At 42.6% G+C, this 24,405-nt stretch overlaps 1 protein-coding gene and 1 non-coding gene across 2 annotated transcripts in view; both read left to right on the forward strand.

The window, feature by feature from the left end:
• The window catches only part of Jazf1 (JAZF zinc finger 1), a 309,997-nt gene that overhangs the window by 57,217 nt on the left and 228,375 nt on the right, over window positions 1–24,405 (forward strand). The gene's annotated exons all lie outside the window — the stretch shown is intronic.
• LOC130889852 (small Cajal body-specific RNA 20) lies at window positions 3,681–3,820 on the forward strand. Its single transcript, XR_009058652.1, has one exon. It is a non-coding gene; the product is annotated as a small Cajal body-specific RNA 20 (non-coding RNA).

Raw genomic sequence — 24,405 nt, forward strand, 5'->3', positions numbered from 1 at the left:
GATGACAGTAGACAAGATGGCCACCAGACAGCCTGAGGTCTTCTCAGGGAAGCTCCTCCACTGTCGCTGCTACAACCCAATGGTGTTAATCAGGGGATCTTTTTGTATCAGCATTATCAACATTTATTTTCACTTTACACATTGGATTTGCATCTGAAAAGACCAAGTATAATCAACATTTAAAGGATAACACTCAAATTTGCATCTGATTGAGCAGACATGTTAAGTAATTTTAGCCTGGCTGTTGCTAGGAAACCAATTAATAATGCTCCACATTTCATTAAAAATTGGATTCTGTCTCAGCTTTCGTTTAGCTTCAGAATTCAGCTGCCGGTGCTCTACTTTTCTCTCTTGGGAAATTGTGACAGACAAATTATCGTTTTACTACACTTATTTCTGTGATTACAATTGTTAGTCATATCTGTCAATACAACTTCAAAGCTTTTCTTTTTTTAATGCTTTAGGAGGAAAGTTGAATTTTAACTGTTAATCAGTCTTTTCCTTTATAGTTTATGGATACTGAGTTATATTTTTGTGAAGGCCTTCTAAATTGTGAATAACAAAAAAAAATAAAAATAAAAGCAATCTTCCCTGTTCCATAATTGCCCCTTCTCTGGATAGTGGCTAATAATTAGAATATTAGGCCCTATTCAGAAAGTGACAGACAGCTGATTACACATTCAGCTGCATTTTATTTTGCTCTTTTCTTCCACGGTTTGTAGACTAGACTAGGTTCTGTCTTTTATGTAATACATTTTGATTTTTATGACTTTATTTTACATGATAGCCTGGGTTCTTCTGAAGAATAAATGTTCTTTTAGCTATTATTGTTCCTGTCTGAGCTTAGTCAACTGGGTAGTTGCATTCAGTAGTAACAGCACTTCACAGTTTGCTATTTTGTTGTATTGACCTGTTAAAATGCTCACTAGGAGGTAAAATTGGTTGCTATTCACATGGGTTTCAGTGTGTTTCAAACACTTGATTTAGATGTTGCATACAGACCCCTCTGATTCTTCAGCTTAGTTAATGGTCATCACACAAAGCCAAGCTCCAGAAGGCAAAATAGAATCTGCTTTTGTATTGCGTGGTTCATGTCTTTGGAGTTTGAGTTCTGAAGATAAAGTGCAAAGGACGTAGAATTTAAAAGCAGCTGTGAAGTAAAATTTCAACCTAACCCCCTCTGCAGCATGTACCATGGAGGACCGTGAAAAACTGAGGAGGCGGGGGGCCATTCCCTTCTGTCAAGAGCACAGTGTTTGAACGGGCTATGATTTCCCTGACATAAAAATCTCAGACTATGTGGTTTAAAAATCAGAAACATTGTTCCTGCAGGGTAAGTCCAAGAGCAAGGCTCTCTTGTGAGGCCTCTCTTCTAATTTGCAGGTTTCCTAACTTGCTGTGTCCTCACATGGTCTGGTCTCTGTGCATGCACAGTCCAGGACTCTCCCTGAGTCTTAATCTCTTGAAATTCAGATTGAATTTGGGCTTACCCTAAGGGCCTCATTGTAATCACCTCTTAAATGTCAGGGTTGCATTCTGGGCACAGGAATTAGATTTTCAACAATTTTAGGAAAACACGGTCAACCGATAGCAGGCATGTTATATGTTGCCATTTCCCATTCCCTCTGCTCAGTTGTTGCTTTGTTATCAAACAATAGAGATGGCCAGAAGGGCTGCAGGAAGTTTGGTTGACTTCTCTGTTTAGGTCAGATCTGACCATAAACAGTGTTATTACTCTTCCCCCTATTTTTGTTTGTTATTTTGTCCTTTTGGAACATTTTCTGAAGCCACTTTTTCCTGACCTTACTTTATTGGCCATATGGAGATGTACCTGTTCACATACCTCTGTAGGGGCTGATGACATAAAGCATGAACCAGTGAACAGTGAGCTGATGCTTGAAATGAACCTGCGGTGAGGAGCTGGGACTTTGTGTCATCTGTCACACATGGAGGGGTAATGGACGACAAGCCTCTCTGCCTATGTGTTCTTCCATGTACATCTGGGAGGCCCCTTAAGTCCAACTCTGGCTCAACCACACCATGATTACAGGAACCATTTGCAGAAGAAGAGTCGTGAAAGCGCCCAGAACTGGGTCAACAGTTCCTGTCAGACTGACCCAGGTCACTGTGGTGAGTTCTGTAACTAGGGTCAGATAATCACATGTGCTGTTGCAGAGGATGTTCCAGATGTGGTGGGCTGAGTGGGCAGGTTAGGGAGAAGATGTCCTGTCCTAGGAGCCTAGTGGAATGCTCTCATGACTCAGACATACTTTCATTTCTTTCACAAAGGAAGGTGCAGATTTCAGATTTAAAATTGGAGCTTAGACTAGTTTCATTTCCCTCAGATTTTAATAATTCATTGATTAAGCCTAAATAAACACCCCTGTTTGCTAGCTGCTGCTAGGTCAAAAGTCTTTTATCTCAAAAGTTTTCATGAATGCAAAGAATATTCGTTGGTCTTGAAACCTTTTTGTTCCTTGTGAATACTGGCACCAGTCCAGCCTGTAGGCCTCAAACTAACTTAAAGACAAATTTTGACAGCTTTTGCAGTCGTGGGACTCAGGCATCCTAAAAGACCAAACCACGAAGGGTGATTACAGGTTGAAGGTACACATTTAATGTGCCATATGCAATCCTGACTGCACAGCACCTGCAGAGCGTTTAACCTGATACATGCGGGCTTATATATTTTGTTCAGTTAAACAATTTTTTTGCTGTGTTCTGCCAGATCCCACAGGGAAAGGTATAAGCATGAGACCTTAGGTACTGGCCACGTGTACACAGCCACTGTTACATTTGACTTTTTTTCCCAGCTTAAACAACATATAAACTGGCCTTTCACATTCATAAGACTGAGGGAACAAACGGGCACCAGTTGTCATTTCAGTGACACTTTCCTCCTTGCTTGTAGACACAGGAAAGAAGCCTTGATACAGACATGGAATGTGTGTGATACCTCCAGACACTACCAGTCAATTCCAAGTTATAATTGTAGTTGAGGAATTGCTGTTTTGCACTGTAGATATTGTTAATTGTATTTCTATTTTATCATTACCTGGAAGCACCAACTGTCCCCCTTCAGGCCACCCACCCTGGCCAGAGGCTGCTAAGAGAAACCTTGTGAAACCTTCATATAGACAGGAAGTAAGAGGAACAGGGGGCCTGTTATCTGGAAATTTGTGGACTTAGGCTTTAATTTGCTAGCACCATTGAGCTCTCAAGAAACTGCAGGAAGCGGAAATAATTGAGAATGTCAAAATCTTGTTTAAAATACCATCATGTGTGCTTGTTGTGCAGCGTGCTTTCTATTCTAAAATTGGAACTCTGCAGGAAAGATTGGCAAGGACGATGCACATTCATAACGTTCTGTATTTTACTTATCTGAAATCTCAAGAAGATCCTTTTATACTCTTCCAGCTGAGATGAGCCATTTTCCAGTTCAGCTTCCTGTTTTCTCTGTTCTTCCTTTGTCACAATTCTGACACCACACCAATTATCACACAAAAACATAAAGTGAACTCTGTCATTGGTAAGAATTTTGTCAGGTTGTATGTTGGATTTCTTCTGCTTTAAACAAATTGTGAAAAATAATATAATGTTCTCAAAATTATAAACTTTGAATGGCAGTCTGTAATGTGTCTCTCCATGTCAAGCTTCCTCTTGAACAGCTTAGTGTTAAGGACCTTCGATCTACTGGGCTAAGGGGATCTCTTTCCTCCTCAGCCAGGGCTTGAGGCCAAGATCAGCCCTTGAAGACCATGGGTCATCATCATAAGGACTGGCATGAATGGACAACCCTGTTTTCCCACCCCAGACAATCACATGGGAGGAGAGGAGAAGAGGGAAGATTCAGTGACACGATGGTGGCGGGATGAGGGCAGTTTCACACACTGGCATCCCCAGAGTTAGCGGAAGAGCACCAGCTGTCCACCTCTGTCGCGTCTGGACAAACACTATAGCATTCATAAAATCTTACTTTCAATTTTGACCTTTGTAGGAACTGATGTCACTATCCCCAGATAGTACGAATACATTTTATATATGGTATTGGGCCTAGTAAATATTTCTCTGGATATATTGGAAATTGATTTCATTTCTCACACTGTTCAAATAAACTCCAACTGAATAAATTCCTTTAATGTGATGATTAATGGTTATTCAAAAGAATTCTGACAAAGAAAAAACAGGAGAAATCAAAATGAGAATAAAAAAACGTCAAATCTACCTCACTTATAAAAAGTAAAAATTGATTTTTTTTTTATGTGTGACTGAATTGGTATTTAGGATCGAACTAGGAGCCTCACACATTATACCTTCAGTCCCAACAGTGGCATTTTTTAACAAAGATATTCAAGTATGAATGTATATTTGTACCTGCTTAAAATGAAAAAGAACTATGTGAAAATACAAGCAATGTCCTTAGAGTCCTGAACTATAAGAGATTCTTATATGTGACTTAAAATTTAAAACCATAAAATAAATGAATAATTTGATTCAATTCAAAAAATTTAAATATAGTAAAATAAAAAATCAAAACACATATGAAAATCTGTCTATAGAAAGCATGCCTCCCTCTCAGGGCAGTAGGAAAGAGGCCAGTGGCGGGAGCAGATTGTTCATACAAGAACTGCACTGCCATTTCTAAATCTAAGAAGACACGAAACCTTCCCACGAAATCAGAAAAATGTGAATTGAAGCTTTGCAGGACTAACACTTTTTGTTCTATCTGAAAAATTCTAAAGAATGACAGTTGTATCATTGACGTGGGGAAGATCTGTACTGTATTTCTCATGGGAACATTGATGGCATAGCCCTGGTGAAGGCAGTTGGCAGTACCTATTGGGATTACATGCAGTTACCCTTTGACCCAGTCTGGCTCTGGCAGTTCTTCCTGTTGATATTTCTGAATGCTTATAAATGATACACATAGAAAGTTCTCCATTAGACCATTGTTTGTACTAGAAAATGTTGGAAGAGATTCAATATCCATTAGTGGATAGCTACTTAAATAAACCATGATCCGTCTATACAGTGAAACACGGTGCAACAGTTTAAAGAGAGCGTGGAAATGCTTTCTGCGCTGATCCGTGAAGATCTCCAAACAGGCTCATTCATTGAAAAAAGCAAAGAATGAACAGTATGTAGGATGCTTCCTTTAATGTAGAAAGGAGGCAAAGTTTGACCTTATTCATTTCTCCTTATATCTGCATGGAGAAACACTGGAGGATGTTGTCCATGCAGGTTACCACTTGAGTGGAGAGTCAGTAGAGCCTTGTGCTATCATAATCTTTATATTTTTGAACTGTGTAAATTATTTCCTAGTCAAAACAAGTTTTTAAAGTCATACTTTTTAAAATTAATTTCATACATGTTTAAGATGTACTGTGATAGTATTCATCCCCAATCACCCTTTTTATCCCTTCCCACTCCATTTTTTTAAAAAAATTTCTTTATTTGTTATGCACACCCCAAAAGAGGGCACCAGATCTCATCATTACAGATGGTTGTGAGCCACCACGTGGTTACTGGGAATTGAACTCAGGACCCCTGGAAGAGCAGCCAATTCTCTTAACCTCTGAACCGTCTCTTCTACTTTTATGTCATTTTTGTTTGTGACTCGCTGAGTTCAATTAGAGCTGCTTGTATAATCACAGGTATGGAGTTGTTTACTAGAGCATGGTCAATTTACCAGAGGCTACACCACTGAAGAAAATGGCCCCTTTCCTCCAGCAGTCCTCGGGAAGGGATGGGCAGCACAAGCCCCTCTGCCATTCATGTCGATAGCCTAATCTTGTGCAGATCTTGAGCAGGTAACAACAGCCCCTGTGGGTCATGAGTGCAATGGCCATGTCACGTCCAAAAGACAGCATTTCATAGTGCTCTTCTCCATCTTCTGCCTCTCACGTTCTTCCCACCTACTTCCACACTGCTCTGTGGGCCTAAGGACAATGTAGATATTCTGCTTAGGGCTAAGCCCAGAGCAGTCACTCATTCTTACTTAGTATTATGACCAACTGTGAATCTCTACATTAATTGTTGTTTTTCATTGTAAAAGGAAGCTTCTCTGCCCAAGACTGAGAGCAACACTAATCTATAAGTATAAATAGATATTTAGAATATATCCATTTAGCAAAACAAAATTGTAGACATCCTCCACCAAGGGCCTGTGACCTCCCCAGACTTTTGGACAGAACCAGGTATTATACTCCGTGGAAGAGTGTTCTACCCCAAGCAGTTATGCAACTATTGTACCATAGTCGTATCTTGCCTTGCAGGTTGGTATTGTAGCACACAGGGTCTACAGTTAAGTAGAACCATGGATGACTTTTCTCTCTCTACAGCCTGCTTAGGCGCTGTGAACATCAGCCAATGTGGGGAGCCTCCAAGGCAGTTCCAGCTTGCTTTCTCTTTGTTCTTCAGCCACTATCTAGTTCTGGTGGGCAACCAGGAGCAGTGCCAGTAGCCTGTATTATTTGGGATCCTCTGGGACTAGCTCAGAGGGAGGTAATCTGTACCTGGCACTTGGATCTTTTGGAACATTGTTTAAAAACCTATAGCTTTGGGCTACAGAGAGGGCTTAGCATTAAGGGAATGTACTGTACTTAGAGAGGACCAGAGTTTGGTTCTCAGCAGCTCTACAAGCATCTGAAACCTCTGGTCCCCATAGTCACCTGCACTCATGTCCACATACCCACACAGAGACACATAATTAAACAGTAAAATAAATCTTAAAAACAAAATACTATGTTTTCTGGGTTGCATTACCCACTTATGCAGGACACCCCCTTTCAAACCCCCCCCCACAGCTGTATTTTTTAGTTAGTAAAGCACAATTCTTAGCTTGAGTTAATGCTCTTCCCACACCTTTCCTGCCCTCATCTACCCCACCCCATCTCCGTTTAATCCTTTCATTACCAGGCAAACCCCTTCCAACACATCTGTGTCACATGAAGTTACATGTTTTCAACTGTATGTCCGCGGAACACTACCCTAGAATTCATCTGTTTGAGCCATGGACTGCAGCAGCCTGACTGGGGGATGTGTGTTCTTTCCCTAGCCATGCAGTGGAGGATGGTGACCACTAGGCACATTGGGAAATTGGGTATCTGAAATGTAGCTTGTCTAAACTGAGATGTACTTTGAGGGTGTCTGTTTCAGAAAACTTAGTAAAATAGAGGTCATAAACTACTTCAGTCATGATTTTAAAGGTATTAGTTACTTGTTAAATGATTATAATTTGGATTGGGGAACTTAAAATATATTATTGTATTAATTTAGTTTCTTCTTTCCTACTTTACATGTGGCTGCTAGAACATTTAAAATTACATGTGTGGCCTGACTCTGTGGCTTTCACTTTATTTTGTTTGCATAGTGCTGATGTAGTCTCCTGCCCATTCTTAGTGTATCTGCCAGAATTACTATAGAAACAAAAGTACAACCCAATCATAATCATGTCATTCCTGGTTTTAAATGGTGCTTTGACTCTCCTCTTTCTTGGAGACCATTATAACAGTCCAAGACATCTTCCTTTCCCATCCCTACCTGCCCTAGACAAGGGCTGTTGTTCTTTACTCTCTGGACTTCATAAATAGGAGTTTTTTGGTTTTTAAAACCCCTTGTGCTTTCTGTTTGCAATGTCTCTTCACCTCGGCTCCAGTGCCTCCTTCTTATCCTGCAAGCCCAGGTCTGGTGAAGCATTCCTTGTTCCTTTTTCCTCTTCTCATTTTCTCCTTTTCTCCTTGTGGCACTGCACAGTGAATTTAGAGCCTTCATTATTCTCGGCAAGCACTCCATCACTGAGCTACACCATAGCCCCCGTCCCATTTTCTAGCCTCTCCTTTGTCCATGTTTATACTTAGCCATTTGATACTAGATACCTTCTGAGGTTCCATAGCAGACCTGGGTTCCTCAAAGCCAGTACAAGTGCTGTCCACTATGCATCCAGATTCTGACACTCCCAGCAGAATCTCTAAAATCATTGGGAAAATTGAAATTTGTCATGTTTTGTTCTGTTTGCCTGGGGTACTTCTATGTGGTCTGTTTACTGAGAAAAGCTAGCTTGAACTTTTAGATCTTCCTTGGTTAAGGACAAATTTTTTGGAACATTCTGGCTTTACACAGGCAGCTTCCCCCCCACCACCACCAACAACAACAAAAAATGACAGGTACACTGTGGAAACTGCAGGAGCCTGGACGGTGTAGGGGGCTCTGGTTCCCAGGCCTAGTTTAGATCGGATAAGTGGGAGGAATTTATGTTCAATCCAGACAGCAGATTTGTCCAAGATGGCAGGATGCCCATGCTTCCAGAAGGTAAATGTGTCAGGTGGTGGCTCGGAGGTGGAAGGTAGCCAGATCTAGGAGGGCCACAAGCTGGAGTCATGAAGTTCCCCGTGGGCTCTCCCCTGGCTCTCACTTCGGTGACCCTCTCTGTGGATTACTCCTAATACTAATCTTCTCATCAGCCTTCTCCTCTGCTCCTGAGGTTTTAAAGTTTTGCTCAAAAGAGAAAAGAGGAGTAGGAAACAGAACAACCAAGACCCATGGAGCAAAGATTTTTAGAAAGAAAAAATGAGATTTTGGAAGAATTTCCAACCTAGCTGCACTGGGAAGGCTCATCTTTCACTTAGATTCCCACGGGGCTGTTGTGTTGAGACAGGGTTACTTCTGATAGAAGACACTAGTTATTTTCAGGAGTTGGAGCTGCTCTTGTAGCTCTTAGGCTGAAAAGATATTATCAGCTGGTAACTCTTACCCTAGTGTTCCTGTGAGTGCTAGTAGTGTATGGAAAATGCTGGGGAAAAACTGGCTGCCATTGACCTAGTGCCTGGAGTTCAGTCAAGTTGCCTACTTCTGTAATCCTCACGATTCAGTAAAATGGGTTGTGGACACACTCTGCCCTGTAAGTATTACAGGATAGATGCATGCATGCAGGAGCCTAGCTCACCGTGGATTGGGGAACAGGATTTGTAGGAATAGAGATTTTGTTTTGCATTGGTCTTGTATGGAAGTGTCACAAGAGCACACCTAACACCAGAAAGAATGTGTTTGTTGGGCTGTCACGGTTGCTCTCTAGTGGCCTTTGGTGATAGTTTTTCAGAGACTCATGCCCATCATGGGGGCGGGGGAGGAGTCAAGACATGGAGAGGTGGCTCAACTGTTAGTCCATAGGGATTCCCTCTGCCTCTTTGATCCTGGTTGTGAAATGAAGATGCATCTTTTCCCTCTCTGCAAGGCTGTGTTGTTTCCGTACAGCAGCAAACCGTCATTGTTTGTAGGACAGCAGTTCACTGGGGTAGATTCCCAGGACTTAGAAACCACCACCTCGAACAGCTCCATAGGGAGAGGAGACCGCTTCCCCCTTCAGGAGTTTATCCAGATGCCAAAGTCAAGAGTCTCCTGGGCTCAGTTCTCAACACTGTGCTCTTACATCTGCCCAGGGCCAAGCAGGCTCTGCTCCTCATAAGGACGATGTTGAGTTTTATGTTTGATACAGACCTCCATGGACACAATGGATTGGCTTCTGTCACTCTGGCTCCTTCTCACCCCCTACTCAGGTCTTATCTGGCCACCATCCTAAAGTTCTGGGTAACTCACACTTTGTGAACGTGCTCATCAGATCATTCAAACTAGCAGCAATCCATGTTTGGAACTAATCGCTACTAAAGCACTGGCATTGCTGTGGAGTTAATACTGTCTCAAGTGCACTGTGGCATTTCTTGCTTCTTTTGTCACATGATTTTAAAAGGCAGAGAATTGCTTCGAGCTGTAGACTTTTGAGGACAGCTTTCCTATATCCAGTTCTCTCTCAGAACAACGTTGTGAACTTCAAATGTGCTCTCATTAAGTGACACTTTGCCTGGTTTTTAATATTACATATTTAAAAGTGCATGTTTCAAAATTGACATCTGGTTTGAATAATGAGTGATTTTGTCCAAAGTCCGATTCAGCGACCGAAGCTAACAAAACCGCCCTCCGTTGTGTCAGTGGTTTCTCCTCCTTAGCTGGTCCTCCCTTTCACTTGCCGAGTCTGATGCACTAAGATTTCTTTCACAATTTCTCTTCAGTCACAGTTTGTTTTAAGTAAATACGAGGCAGCCAGTTATGCCGCCAGCAGGAAGCAGATGCAGTGTTTCTGTGATCATAAAATCAAATTTGGGATACCTCCAGTGCCCTTCCTCTACGAGACAGCCCTCGAAACAAGAGCTACAGAACAGAGCAACTGACATGAGCTGTCAGGCAGCACCACATGGCTTGAAGCTCAGGATCAAGCGCTCAAGCAGCTGCCAGAGTAGCATTTAATCAGGACTCACAGGCGCTTAGAGAAGTAAGTTCCACCATGGCCCTGAGCCATCCCACCAGTAGCATGCCTATGAGAACTTCTCAGTAGAGTGCATACACACTAGAAAGTTTCTCCAGGGGAAACACGTTGTCATCATTATCATCATCACTACTAGGTTTACCCATAGATATGTATGCTGACAGTGATGTCTTCTGATGCCTACACAGTGACTTCAGATCATTTTTTATTTGCCTTTCAGAAAAAAAAATACTTAAAGATGAATGGGGTAAGACTCAGAAAAAGGAATAGTGGATGTTTTCTTTTATATATATGACCTAGATTTAAAATTAGAGACAGTGTGCCGGGCGGTGGTGGCGCACGCCTTTAATCCCAGCACTCGGGAGGCAGAGGCAGGCGGATCTCTGTGAGCTCGAGACCAGCCTGGTCTACAAGAGCTAGTTCCAGGACAGGAACCAAAAAGCTATGGAGAAACCCTGTCTCGAAAATCAAAAAAAAAAAAAAAAATTAGAGACAGTGTAATACTTGCATTAGGAAAGCAGATGAACTAAGAAAAGGAAGAAGCTAGAGTCAGAAGCAGGGTAGGGCATAGTCAAAGAAGGGAAAGAGTGAAAACAAAGTATAAGGGCATGTATGTATGAAGATGCCATGATGAAGCACATTTATTGTATGATATCCTTAAAAACTGATAAAAGTAAATAAATAAATAAAATAACTTCTTTGCTTAAAAAATATACATAGGGTAGTTTTTGTTTTTCAATTTAATTTTACTAGTAAGGAACCTCCTCAAAGAAGCTCTGTCTCCAAAATCTTGACTGTCTGTGGTAGAAAGAGTGAAGTTCTCTAGAGGTCTGGAGATTTGGATGTTTGGGACTATCAAGTTGTTCAGCCCTTATGTTCTAATGACAGAATAACTTCTTCCTTTATAATTCATTTCTTTCTCCTGCTTGAATTCTGTGGTCAGGATTCCAAGTATTCTATTGAATGAAAGTGTTGAAATCGGGCACCCGTGTCTTCTTCCAGGGCTTAGGAAGCTTTCCATCCCCTCCACTATGACGTAGACTGTGGACTTTCTATAGACGTCTTTCAGTATGTGGAGGCATTTCCTCATTTTACAGGTGTAGCCATGGAGTGTATGGACCGTCATTTCTTCATCCATTCACCCGGTGTCAGTAATGTTGGACTGAGCATGAATACCCCTCAAAACAATGACTTGGTTTTCTTTGGGTATATAAGTTATCTACATCCAAATGGGATAACATGATAGATAGTTCTGTATTTAATTTTTAGGACCCTCCATATTTTCCATAATGACTGCAGTAATTGATATTTCCACAAACTGTGCAAGAGAAAGGCCATTTTTCAGCACAGTGCCTGGGGGTACATGTGATGAGATCAGTGAGATGCTGAATAAGTAAATCTTAGAGGAGCCGAGAAACTGGTAGAGAAATGTAAAGACGATGTGGGCCAATTTGATTACAGAGGAAAATGAGCTTAGAAACCAAGAAGTGTGGGTTCTCATGCCAAGATGTGTTGGAAGAAGTGTCCAGAGGAGGCTCCTGCTTAGCACTCTGGAGACTACATAATTTGTCATTGCTGGAAAGGTAAACATGAAGAGAGGTCAGAGAGTGAATCCAGTCAGTAAATTAACTGGGCCCGAGCATGAGTGTGTCAGCTAGCAAAAGTGATACCGAGCATGGGCTCTGGCATAGAGTAAGAACGGAACGTGGCCATTGATTAAACAAATGGACACAGTGAAGATGGTATATAACAAGCTGAAGAGTCAAGGCTGTCTCCTGCATTAACTACCACTCTGACCTCAGCAAATGTCTGCCTTCTGAAGAGGAGTTACTGCGTTCTCCACACTGGTTCATTTACTGGGCCTTCACACCTGGGAGGTCATATTTCAACCCATGCAGAGCATATGTGTTCCTAGCTCTGGGAAGTGAGATGCACCTGGATGAAGTGCTGCAGACATGCCTCTACCCTTGTGTTCTTTAGATTTAATAAGTCACCCCTAGGAAAATGTTCAGCTCTCTCTTGGGATATGGAAAGTAGAACATTCCTTCTTTGCCAGTATACCAAATTAGATATGAATATCCAGCAATGGAAATGGTGACTGTTTATTCTGTCCTTGGAGCCACTATAGGCTGACATTTCATTTTGGTAAGATCATGTCCTATGAGGTCATCACATCCTTTGTTTCTGCACCTCAGGCTGGCAACATTTTACTTAACCTATTGGTCTGCTGTGGTCTCCGGCTCAGGCTGCTGCTTGGGTGACTTTTGTCTTAAGAAGCCAGCTGAGACACTCAGTGCCTTATTTGTGACTTTCATGTTGTATTTTGTGAGACCCATCTCTGGGCTTCATGTGTTCAGAATGAGAAACCATTCAGAAGGTACAGATTACAGGAACATCCTTGGCCTTCCCCAGCACTTGACAGCAGGTCGTATGGCCCTGTGACCAGTGCTATTATTCATGTTCTCTGCAGGTGACTTGGCTGGGCTTCTGCATGGCTTAACATTTGCATACTATGCACATGCTTTTGAAAACACACACAAGTAGTTCAGGAGACTGGTTATAAAGCTGTACGGGATGAAAAGTGCCTTCAGACACAAATGAAGGTCTCTAGGTTGCTTAGTATTTAGGAGCAAATTAGAAAGCACACCAGTAAGACAAGATTTAGGTGACAGATTCGTTCCATGTTTGCAACTTGAGTTGTTTGGAACAACTCAAGGTTTAGCTTCTTCAATTATAAATTTGCAGTCACCTCTGCTCCCAGTCCAGGAATAAAGCAGCTGAGATAGCATCCAAGTAACTTAACAAACTCGGGAGCTCTCAGGAACTGAGGAAGTTCTGTGAATTCTTTGGTTCCTGCAGCCCCTCTCTGTGTGAGTCCACCAAACCACGAGATCTTTGCAGAAAGTGAAAGTGTAAAACCCAACTTGAATTTCCAAAATCAGCGGAATTCTTTCTTCTGTCTTACATGGTCCATGTATTGGAGTGCACGCATGGTGCTCAGAGCTGATCGGAGTATTTACGTGAAGTCATCAGAGGCGTGCTTTGTATGAGCATCACAAGTGATTTACCTCACTGGTTTGTTTAAATCCTCAGTTATATTCTAAGACTGACAGAGCTTTTATCTGCCACATATTCTTTACCGTGGAGGTAGAAATGACCACATGACAGTCCTCGTCAACAGAGGTTCGTCTTTGTTTTTTTGTTTGTTTGTTTGTTTGTTTAAAGATTTATTTATTTATTAAGCATCCAATGCACTGCTGGCAAGGAAGGCACCAGGTCTCATTACAGATGGTTGTGAGCCACCATGTGGTTGCTGGGAATTGAACTCGGGACCTCTGGAAGAGCAGCCAGTGCTCTTACCCTCTGAGCCATCTCTCCAGCCCCCGAAGTTCATCTTTGTTAAAGGCGATTTTGGATTCCTCCTGCTTGCAGAAAGCCTGGATACTGCCTGGATATAGAATACAGTATTAACTTGTCTCAGTCCCTGTGTCTTCCGAGAATCAGGTGTTGCCTTCTAACATCAGAGTTCTCTTGATTAAGGCATATTACATCCTTGGCATTGATGCTCACAAGGCAAATGCATGGCTGCATGATGAACTGTAGAAGCCCTGGGTCCAGCACTCTCTTGGTTGAGGTATGTTCCTGCCCTGGCTCTGACACTCACAAGGCGAATGCATGGCTACAGAACGAGCAGCTGTAGAAGCACTGGGTCCAGAGCTCCTAACTCATGTGTAATGGAAATATCCAAGCCGCTGTGACAATAGACCAATATGAAAAGCAAGTGAGAAGAGAAAGAGACTGCTTCTCAGAGCACTGGCGTGTGGACCGTGTGAGGTGGGTCCTCTGCTCTGGTGCCTGTCCTTTCGTCTTCTCTAGTTTCACCACATCCCAGGCTGATCAGCTGTAACACAGCTTCTGAAGTGACAGCAGTTCTTGACATCTGCTGGAATTCTACACAGGCTCCAGCACATTCTGTGTCATTCTTGAAGCAGCTCCCATTCCACTTGACTCTTCTAGGGACTATGCTGTTGTGACTAAGTGTGCTCTGCAGTTTCTCCACATGTTGTGAGCAGAAGATATTGCCAACCCCCAAAGGCTATAGTATTAGAAAGAAAAGTTAAACAACCATTTTCTATTGAAAATATTCTTCTTTTATATAATTGTATAGATTCTGTACACAGTTTCCTCTCTCTCCACTCCTCCAAGCTCCCCTCCTCCTCTCCCCCAGATCCACTCCTCTTCTTTTTCCCTTCAGGAAAGATCAGGCCTCCTTAGGATATCAACCAAACATGGCATAATAAGTTACAATAAGACTATACACATACCCTCACAACTGGGTGAGGCAACCTAATAGGAGGAAAGGGTTTCCAGAAGCAGACAATAGAGTCAGAAATACCACCCCCCACACACACTCCCACAGTTAGGAGTCCCACAAAAACAAGCTAACAACCATCACATATATGCAGAGAACCTAATGCAGACCCCTGCAGGCCCTGTGATTGCTTTAGCTTCTGTGAGGCCATATGCACCCTGCATAGTTGATTTGTTGGACCATGTTCTCCTGGTATCCCCAACCCCTCTGATTCCTACAGTCTGCCATCTTCTGTGGGGTTCCTGAGCTTGAAGGAGAGGAACCCAATAGAGACATCCAACTTAAATATCTCTCTCCACAAAATTATCTGGCTGTGGGTCTCTGCATCTATTCCCGTCTGCTGCCAGAGGAGCCTTTCTGATGACAACTGGACACAGACCTATGGGTATAGCAGAATATCATTAGGAGTCATTTAGTTGATTTTTTAACCAGTCATATTTTGTTCCACCATAAATCTCTGGGTTATCCAGTCTCTAGTTCCTGGCCATCCAAGCAGTATTAGGTATGGGTTCCCTCTCCTGGCATGGGACTCAAGTTAAACCAAATATTGGTTGGCCATTCCCACAAGTTCTGTTCCACCATTACTTCAGCACATCTTGCAGGTAGGACAGATTGTTGGTCAAAGGTTTTATGACTAGGTTGGTATTCGCGTTTCTCTTTCACTAGCCTGAAGAGTATTTCCATATTAAAAATGCTAGAACATAGGGATGAAGGCTCTATTTGAGCACCAGCTTGACCTCTCCACATGCAAATGTCCTCAGCAATGGTCCCCATGGTCAGATTGGAGAATAACCCTTTGTCCTAACATCAGCCTGGGTTGTTTGGGGATCTCCATGGGACCTGCTTGGCCAACAATGCAATAGAATGCAACCTAGTCCCAGCCCTGGAAGATTTGCCTGGCTATAAGAGATGGCCAGTTCAGACTCCATATTCCCTATTACTAGGAATCCTCATTAGGATCAACTTCATAGACTCCAGAAAGTTCCCACTGCACTAGGTTTCCACACTGTCTCTTCCAAACCCCCAATTGTAGCCATCTCTTCCTGTACACTTTCCCTCCCATCCCCTTTACCCGACCACCTGATCCCTCCTGCTCCTGTCCCCACCCACCCTGCTTCATCTGTAAAATCTATTATTTCCCCTTTCTAGGGAGATCCATGCATCCTCTAGGATCTTCCTCTGTAACCTCTCTGGGTCTATGGATTGTAGTTTGGTTATTATTTAGTACTATCTACAAATAAGTGAATACACATTTGTCTTTCTGGGTCTGAGTTACCTTACTAAGGATGAATTTTTTTTCTAGTTCCATCCATTTACCAGCAAATTTCATGATGTCATTTTTTTAGCAACTGAGTAATACTCCATTGTGTACCACATTTTGTTTGCCCATTCTTCTGTTGAGAGATAACAAGGTTGTTTCTGGTTTCTGGATATTATGAATAAAGCCATAATGAATATAGGTGAGCAAGTATCCTTGTGGTAGGATGGAGTGTCCTTTGGGTATATGTCCAAGAGTGGTATAGCTGTGTTTTGAAGTAGTTGCATTGCCAGTTTTTTGAGGAACTGCCATATTGAATTCTAAAGTGTCTGCTAAGTTTGCACTTCCACCAGCAATGAAGGAGTGTTTCCCTTGCTCTACATCCTTGCCAGCATGAGCTATCATTTGTGTTACTGATCTGAGCTGTTTTGACAGGCATAAGATAAAATTTCAGAGTAGTTTTGATTTGCATTTCCCTGATGCCTAAAGGTGTTGAATATTTCTTTAAGTGTTTCTCAACCATTTGAGATTCTTCTGTTGAAAATTCTCTGTTTAGATATGCATCCCATTTTTTTTAATTGGATTATTTGGGTTTTTGCTGTCCAGTTTCTTGTGTTCTTTATATATCTTGGGTGTGAGCCCTCTATCAGATGTGTAGTTGATAAAAATCTTTTCTCATTCTGTAAGGTGCCATTTTGTCCTTATTGACAGTGTCCTTTGCCTTACAGAAGCTTTTCGGTTTAATGAGGTCCCACTTATTAATTGTTGATCTTACTGCCTGCACTATTGGTGTTCTGTTCAGATAGTTGTTTCCTGTGCCAATGCATTCAAGACTCTTCCCTGATTTCTCTTCTATCTGGTTCACTGTATCTGGTTTCATGATGCCATCTTTAATCCACTTGGGCTTGAGTTTTATGAAGGGTAATAGATGTGTTTTGAGTTTTATGAAGGGTAATAGATATGGGCCTATTTGCGTTCTTCTACATGCAGACTTCTCATTTGACCAGTACCATTTGTGGGAGATGCTTTTTTTTCCCCAGTGGATATTTCTGACTTCATTAAAAACCTGGTGTCCATAGGTACATTTATGTCTAGGTCTTCAATTTGATTTCATTGATCAACATGTGTGTTTTTATGCCAATATCATATCATATGGTTTTTACTTCTATAACTCTCTAGTACAATTTGAAAGGCCTTTTTTGCATCTAAGTTAAAAGCAATTGATCATAAATTGAGGTTCAAGACAGACCCCTCACTAAATCTATGGCTAGAAAGTAGCTAACTAAGGGCTCCAAGTCAGGTCCACTTTCTTTTTTCCAAGAATTCTTTGGCGATGTCTGACCTCCCTAGACCATCATACATGCCCTGTGTTACTTGCACAGACTATGGGCTATGAATGTTTGTTCCAGTTCCAAATCTCAGCAGCTGTGCCCATGCTTTTGTTTTATAGTGTATATGACAGTGTTGCCTTTATATATCTTCCATATAAATATAGAATGCTTATTTTATAAAATTATAAAAACAGATGAGCAAAAGGGAAAAAGTTAAATCCATTAATAATGTTCACACCACTCAGAAGTTACCATGTACATGAATTAATACATTCAAACTCCCATAATGACCCTCTCCACCCTTTATCCCTTCCCACACAACTTTCTCTTCCTTCCCTCCTTTCTTCCCTTCCTCCCTTGCTTGCTTGCTTTCCTCTTTGAGCTCAGTTTGTGTTGTCTTGTGATTGTGTGGTCTTGGAGATTGTGTTGTCTTGTGATTGTGTGGCCTGCACTGATGTGTGCTCAGTTTACCAGGAGTCACATCATCAAAGAAAACTGACTCTTCCCTATCCTAACAGCCATTAAATGCCAAAGCTCCCTAGCTTGTACCCGTGTTAGATATTCTTACAGTTGGGTAAACCATCCTATATAGCTTACAATACATGAATAAATAACATATGCTCTAGCACATAGCATGGCATGTGCCTCTAATGAAGTGTGTCTAACATGTCACTCATAACAACCACTTAAGGTTGGAAGGCTGCAGGTGCGGAAAACCAAGATTCATCATGCTTGAAATCACATTTGTGATTACAGATGCCATATGGTCCCATGAGCTCTTCTAGGGAGCTCCTGGGTTCCCATCGCACTGTAGTTGGCTGTAGAGCTGAAGAAACAGACTGTTCACATCACTGCACATCATGCCTCAGTGCACTACTGGATGTGCAGGCTTCTGTGCAAATCACTTTGGTATTGCTATATTTCCAGGTAAATGGACCACATGACCAGCATAGAACTGCAGCTAGCTGTTAGACTAGAGAGCTGACCATCTTCAAAAAGTGGGTTGTGCTGTTAGGATTTTGTTTTGTTTTATTTTAGGCAGGATGTCTCTGTGTAGCATTTGCTGTCATGGAACTCACTCTGTAGTCCAGGCTGACCTTGAACTCAGAGATCATTCTGCCTCTGTCTCTTGAGTGCTGGGATTAAAGCATACACCACCATGCCCAGCTGTCATCTAGTTTTTACTTGATTCTGACCACACGCTAGGAACTCTGTCCAGCTGATATCCTAATGAGAAGCCTTTTGTTCCACAGGTGTTGGCAGGAGAGGCTAAGAAATGGCAGCAAGGGTACTGTGAGCCTCTATCTTCTGGTTGTGCATTCTTAAGTTTGTGTCTAATGCGGTCAGAGAGAAGGTGCTTCTAGAGTAAGTCTAGTTAGACTGCCTCCTTTCCCGGGAAACTCTGCTTACAGTGCTTAACATACAGGGTGCCAGTTGTCATTCAGCTGTTGTCTGACACTTGCCTTCCATGCATCCAAAGTCCCTGTACCTATCCATAAGGGAACTCTTCCCCTTTGATAAGAATTATATCTTTTGGGCGTGTACGTACATGCTCTCTCAACAATCAAAACTTTCAGAAATATAGCATCACATTATTTCATTTGCGTACTTTGTCAGCATCTTAGGCAAGGTCAGAGACGCTGACCTAAAACCAGTCTGGAGCTGGACGAGAGCTGAGAGGGAGAGTTCCTGCTTGGCACGTACAAGGCTCTGGAGTCCAGTCCCATCCCTGCAAAAAGAAAGAAGATCAGAAAACCCGGAGTTCATGTAAGGATTGTAGTTCATAAAAATACTCTTATATATGGTTTGGACTTTGTGGTTTAAGTTTATTTTGAATTTGACTTTTGAACAGAAGTGTTCCTCTCGTTTACTAGGGCTAATGGGCTTCTCCACTCATCTCTCTTCAGAACTTGCCTCTTTTCCCGTTTTAATAAGTTGGGAGTGTGGAACAGACTGTCCGTTTCCCTTCTTCCAGCACTGGACTTCAGACCAGTTAATAGAGTAAGACAAGTATCTTTAAAAGGCTTCACTTTAAGTACTTGGATGTATGTCATCAGAGTCATTAAAAAGAACACAATGTTTATCTGTTTTTTTTAGCAAGCACAAAAGCCTCCCTTCGCTTTTCAAGATCAAGGGCAAATACATCTGTGAGCTAAAACAAACAAATAAACAAATCCTATCACTTTGTAGGAGTGAAGGCCCATTTCATGTTCATTAATTGTATTGTTGTCACTGTGAAGCTTTTGAAATTATGCTTACAAACTGTCCATCTTGTATACTTCCTCTCCCTGCTCTGGTGAAGTTCCAAAGATTAGATTTTATCCTTTCTAAACTGGAATCGTTAATTATAAACAGTGCATTTTAGTCTTGCTCTCAGTTTAAACAGATGAGAATAATTTCATAGGATTGTTTTTGGTCAAGTTGAATACAAGTTCTTCTTTTAAAGGGGGTTCCAAGCCTTTTAGTGTTGAAATTTGCTTTGGAATGCTGACTGACTCTAGGACAAAAGACAAGGTATTAGACAGTTGGACTAAGTGCGTTATAGTCTTTAAAAAGGAATAGGAAGATTTCCATCCCACAGTGCAAATAACGCCAGAGCATCCCGAATCGTAGTGGCCGGTATGGCAACTGTAACCGAATCCTTATGAGGAAAAGGTAGAGTGGCCCCAGTGGGGAGCGAGGACGCTGGTTATGCGACTGACTCCTGAAGAGCAGGAAGGCGCCACCAGTGCACATCTCCTGCACAACTCTCTGGTGCACAGAGGACACTAGTAGCTCTCTGGTTTTTTTCCCTCTCCTCTGAGGGTTAGATGAAGTTCTGTCTTTAGCATGTGTCTTGCAAATTAGTATGTAAGAAATGTTAGCAGTGGCTGTTACCATTGTTATTGCCAGTCATCAGTCACCGTCACATGCTTCATCACAAATTTGGCTCATTGCTAGCCCGTACCTGAGTTTGAAGGAGCTAGAATCTAGGTGTGCTTTGGTAAAAAGTATTCTGTAAGAAAGAACAAACGCTGCTCCACTGCCGAGCAGAATGGATGTGCTCTAAGGAAGGCTGGATATTTGGGGATGCCATCTAATAGGTTCTATGCACCCGCCAGCTCTTTTGCCGGGTGCAGAAGATGCAGAGATGAGGAGAGCCAAGCTGATGCCTTTACTCAAGAACACTCAGTGTAATAAAATCCCACAGTCTGGATGGCCTATAAAGCCCACACTCTCACCCTCTGGATACAGGGATGCCCTAGATGGAGGGCCAGCAGATTCAGTTCCCAGTGAAAGCCCGCTTCCTCGTTGGCTAATGTCTTCCATCCATCCTGTATTCAGGACAGAGGGTGGGAAGGACTCAAATCTCTCTTGAAATGCTCATTGGAGTATTAATCCCATTCCGAAATGTCTATCTTCATAGCCTACCCCTTAAAAGACTTATCCAGATCTCCCTGAGCATGGGGATTGCAGCTCCAGCATGAATAATGGATGAGAAGAGGCATTCAGTGCAGGGCAGGAAGCTTTGGTTTTCTTGTGCTTAGAGACAAATTAAGAGGAGATTTTCATGCTAAATATTGTAAAGGATTGGCTTTGGTGTGACTGCATGGTCAGCTGGAGCTCTCTGAGAAAGGGATCATTTAAGTTGGAACCGAGAGAGAAAGCCAGAGTGAGGCTGTAGAAGAGAGAACTCTTCCAACACATGTGCGGGGTGATCCTTAGCCTACAACAGGAAGAGCTAAGAGCATTCAGGGACCATCACGACCTTTCTCGCAGCTGCAGGTGAGGGTGGGGAGAGAGGAAGGAAGCAGGCACTGCCAGCCATCCTGAGGAGAAAAGAAGGAAGCAGCTACAAGAAGGTAAGGGTCAGGATGAGTCGGGGTTTTACATTTTAGAGAGATCACCCTGGCACACTGTGTGACTTGATCAGAGGGAAAGAAACTGGACGTAGGGAGACCAATTGAAAGGGGCTTTGAAAAATCCAGGTGAGAGGTGATGAAGGCCTGGGCCGTGGTTAGAGAATATAAACCACAAGCCCACCACATACATGCACATTGTGTTTACTGCCTCCCCTCCATGAGGACTTTGCCGAGATTGACTCATTTAATTCTCAAAATTGTCTTTAGGGTAAATATCATTGTTATTTCTCCTGGACAGACAAGAGCAGTAACAATGTATCCAGTTTGATAGTTGTAAATCATAAGGCCAGGATTTGAGCCCAGGTAAATTGTGTTTGACCATCATGCATAATTGATCCAATTTAAGATGTGAGCAGAATGAACAGGCCTTATTGGTCACAAGGAACCAAGGTTATATCTGATTCAGGCAATGAGGTGCACAGTAGTCACCTGGACCAAAATAGGGGACAGACTTAGGGCTGGAGATGCTGAGAGAAACATGCCCAGCATGCCTGGGTAATGTGGTTCTTATGGTCCTAGAGAGGAGGCTAGAGCAAGGCTGGAGGACAGGGCAAGTCCAGCACAAGGCAGGGATAAATTCTGGTGAGTATCTATTTATTAAAACTAATAATGCTAAACACAGATGAAGTTGCTCAAAGGGAGAAGGCCCTGAAAATCAGTAAGTAAAATCCAAGGGAAACCAGGGCAGAGTGGATGGAAGTTTGCCTGGCCAGTGTGCACACAGAAGCCAGTGGGTGGTGGGGATCCACGGAGGGCTGGCAGGATGGCACTTTATTTGGTGGTGGCCAGAGCCATTTCATAGGCTGAGTGGATGTGAAGACAGGAGTACAGTGACATGGGCAGGACTGGGAAGGGATGGGAGCATCTGAGGGACCTATGTAAAGCCATGTGAGAGATGGTTTTGATTCCTATGGGTAGGGGTGGCTGCCAGAGTAGCCGCTGGAGCATTTGGGTCTGCTAGGAATATAGTTCTGTTTGATTGGCTGACTGGCTCTCTGTATGCCCATTACTGCAAGGAGGGCAGATCAGTATGGAGCCGGCCAATGTATACCGCAAATACGACATTGTTGTGTTACTGGGTGTGTTTTGTGTGCTGGTTTATCCATTTCCATTTCACCCCTCTCTGGACACACAACATAGGTGCACTGTCAGCTCTGACTGGGCTGGGTTTTAGGGTGCACAGTTGCTGTGCACCTATGTATTTGTGGGCTTCTCAGCTAGATGGTAAGATAGATACTTGGTTCAGTGGCTGACTGTGTCAAGAAAGCTTGGTCCGTATAATTGGTTCTGCCCCGTGAACTCCAAGTAGGAAGTAACATGTGCCCCTCTGTTCTTTGGAGTGGTAGTTGGCAATGCTAGTGGATGGTTTGTCTGTCTACCTCTCTAAATGAGGACAAGACCCCTTGAGCTTCACTGTCCTCAGCATAAAGCGAGTGGACAGAAACCCTCAGTGTGACCAACCAGTGTTGGTGACTCGGAGGACTGTGTCCTCAGAACTCAGCCTACCTCAGTCTCACATCTGTCCTCTTCTTGGTCACAGCTTGCACTTGTCATGTAATGTGGCACAGAGATAAGATCTTAAGCTTGGAAACTAAGTGACTGTTTGATTCCTGACTTTGTCACTTACTAGTTAATTGTATGATCTTCAGCTAAGTGGTCGATTCCTTCTCTCATAGGAAAAATTAGTGACTCAGTAATGGAAGTACATAACAGAATGGTTTTCAGTGCTCGCTGAGTAAAGAACCAAAGTTGTGGGAGGATGGGAGGCCTGCATCAACCGGCAGGGAATCGTGAGCATCCAACATGGCTAAGGACTGGGGGTGGCCGCCCACTGTATCTGAAACACTTCCACATCTCAACCTGACAGCCTGGGACCCAGGCCAAACATGCCTGAGCAGAAGTCCCATGCCCTGATCCTGGTTAAAGAGCATCACTAAGTGGGCAGTGGGACTCAGGAGTTCTCAGGTCTAATCTCCGTAGGGCATGGTCCCACTCCTACAACACACAGCCTTCCAGGCCCTAGCAAGTGCTATGGCTGTCTACCTGGTTCCTAGTTCACCAGTCCCCACCCCATGGAGCTCCCCAGATCTGATCTCCTCCTGATGGATATAGACAGCCTGGTTTCTCTTCCCTCCATCCTTCATAAACATCCAGTTCTAGATGCTGCCATTTCCTTGACCTCAGGACAGAGTGTATTAAGTTAATACACCTCTGCTGTTTGTTCCATTGTGTCAGCACATGTTATTTCATCTATTTTAGGAAACAAGCTCCAGGCAGGGATTTGGTGTAACTCATTTATACAGGGCTTAGTAAAATGCTCAGTAGAATTAAAGACACCTAATAAATGCTTTCGACTGTTGAATGATGCTGTAATCATTTTAATGGAGGCTGGTGTTGTATGTATTTAAACAAATGGCAACTTTTCCAGCAACATTCTGGCAAATTAGCAGCTTCTAAATTAAAAGAGTCTTTGCTTAGAAATTAAATTGTGTGAGCTGGGGCAGCATGCAGTATTTATTGCTGAGCTGATTTAGGCAGAGACCAGAATGCAATGGTAGAAGCCAAGGCTGAATTTTTTGCCACATTTGTTTATTTTGTGAAAAGGTGGTTGGCATCGTAGGGGTTGGATGAGTAAGGAGGGCAATTTAAAAGTATCATTGTGAATTTAATGTATATTTTAAGGAGTTAGTTTAAAAACAACAACAACAAAACCCTGTGTATTAGGCGAGCAGATGTGATTTGGCATTGCTGCTTCCCACACGTGTGCCCTTTTCATTAGGGACGTGTGTCTGATGTGGTACAGATGGCACTGGAGCTGTTTGGTAATATTTTCCACAACCTGTTTTTAGTAATTAGTCTTGAATTTGCTGCTTCAGAATACTGGGTTCTTTTTTGGCAACTTAGTAGACCGAGAACTTGAAATATGCCTGTTGCGCCAGCAGAGGGCAGTGTAAGCTAGCCATTTACTCCCAGTCGGCTTCCTGATGCTGAGTTGCTAGAACAGGGAGCTTGAATTCTCATCTAGGTATGATTTGAGATTTGCTTTTTGAGAAATTAATTGAAAATGAATTTTTTTAAAAAAATTCCTTTAATGGCCTCTTTTAGCAAGGAAATAAATTGTCCAGAACAGAGTCGAGCTGAAGTTTTGTTTTTTTTTTTATTGATTTGTCCATTCTTGATTTCTCCATCCATAACTATACACGAAAAGTATAGACTGTGTAAGT

This window comes from Chionomys nivalis, chromosome 1 (genome assembly GCF_950005125.1).
Source record: "Chionomys nivalis chromosome 1, mChiNiv1.1, whole genome shotgun sequence".
Classification (NCBI taxonomy): domain Eukaryota; kingdom Metazoa; phylum Chordata; class Mammalia; order Rodentia; family Cricetidae; genus Chionomys; species Chionomys nivalis.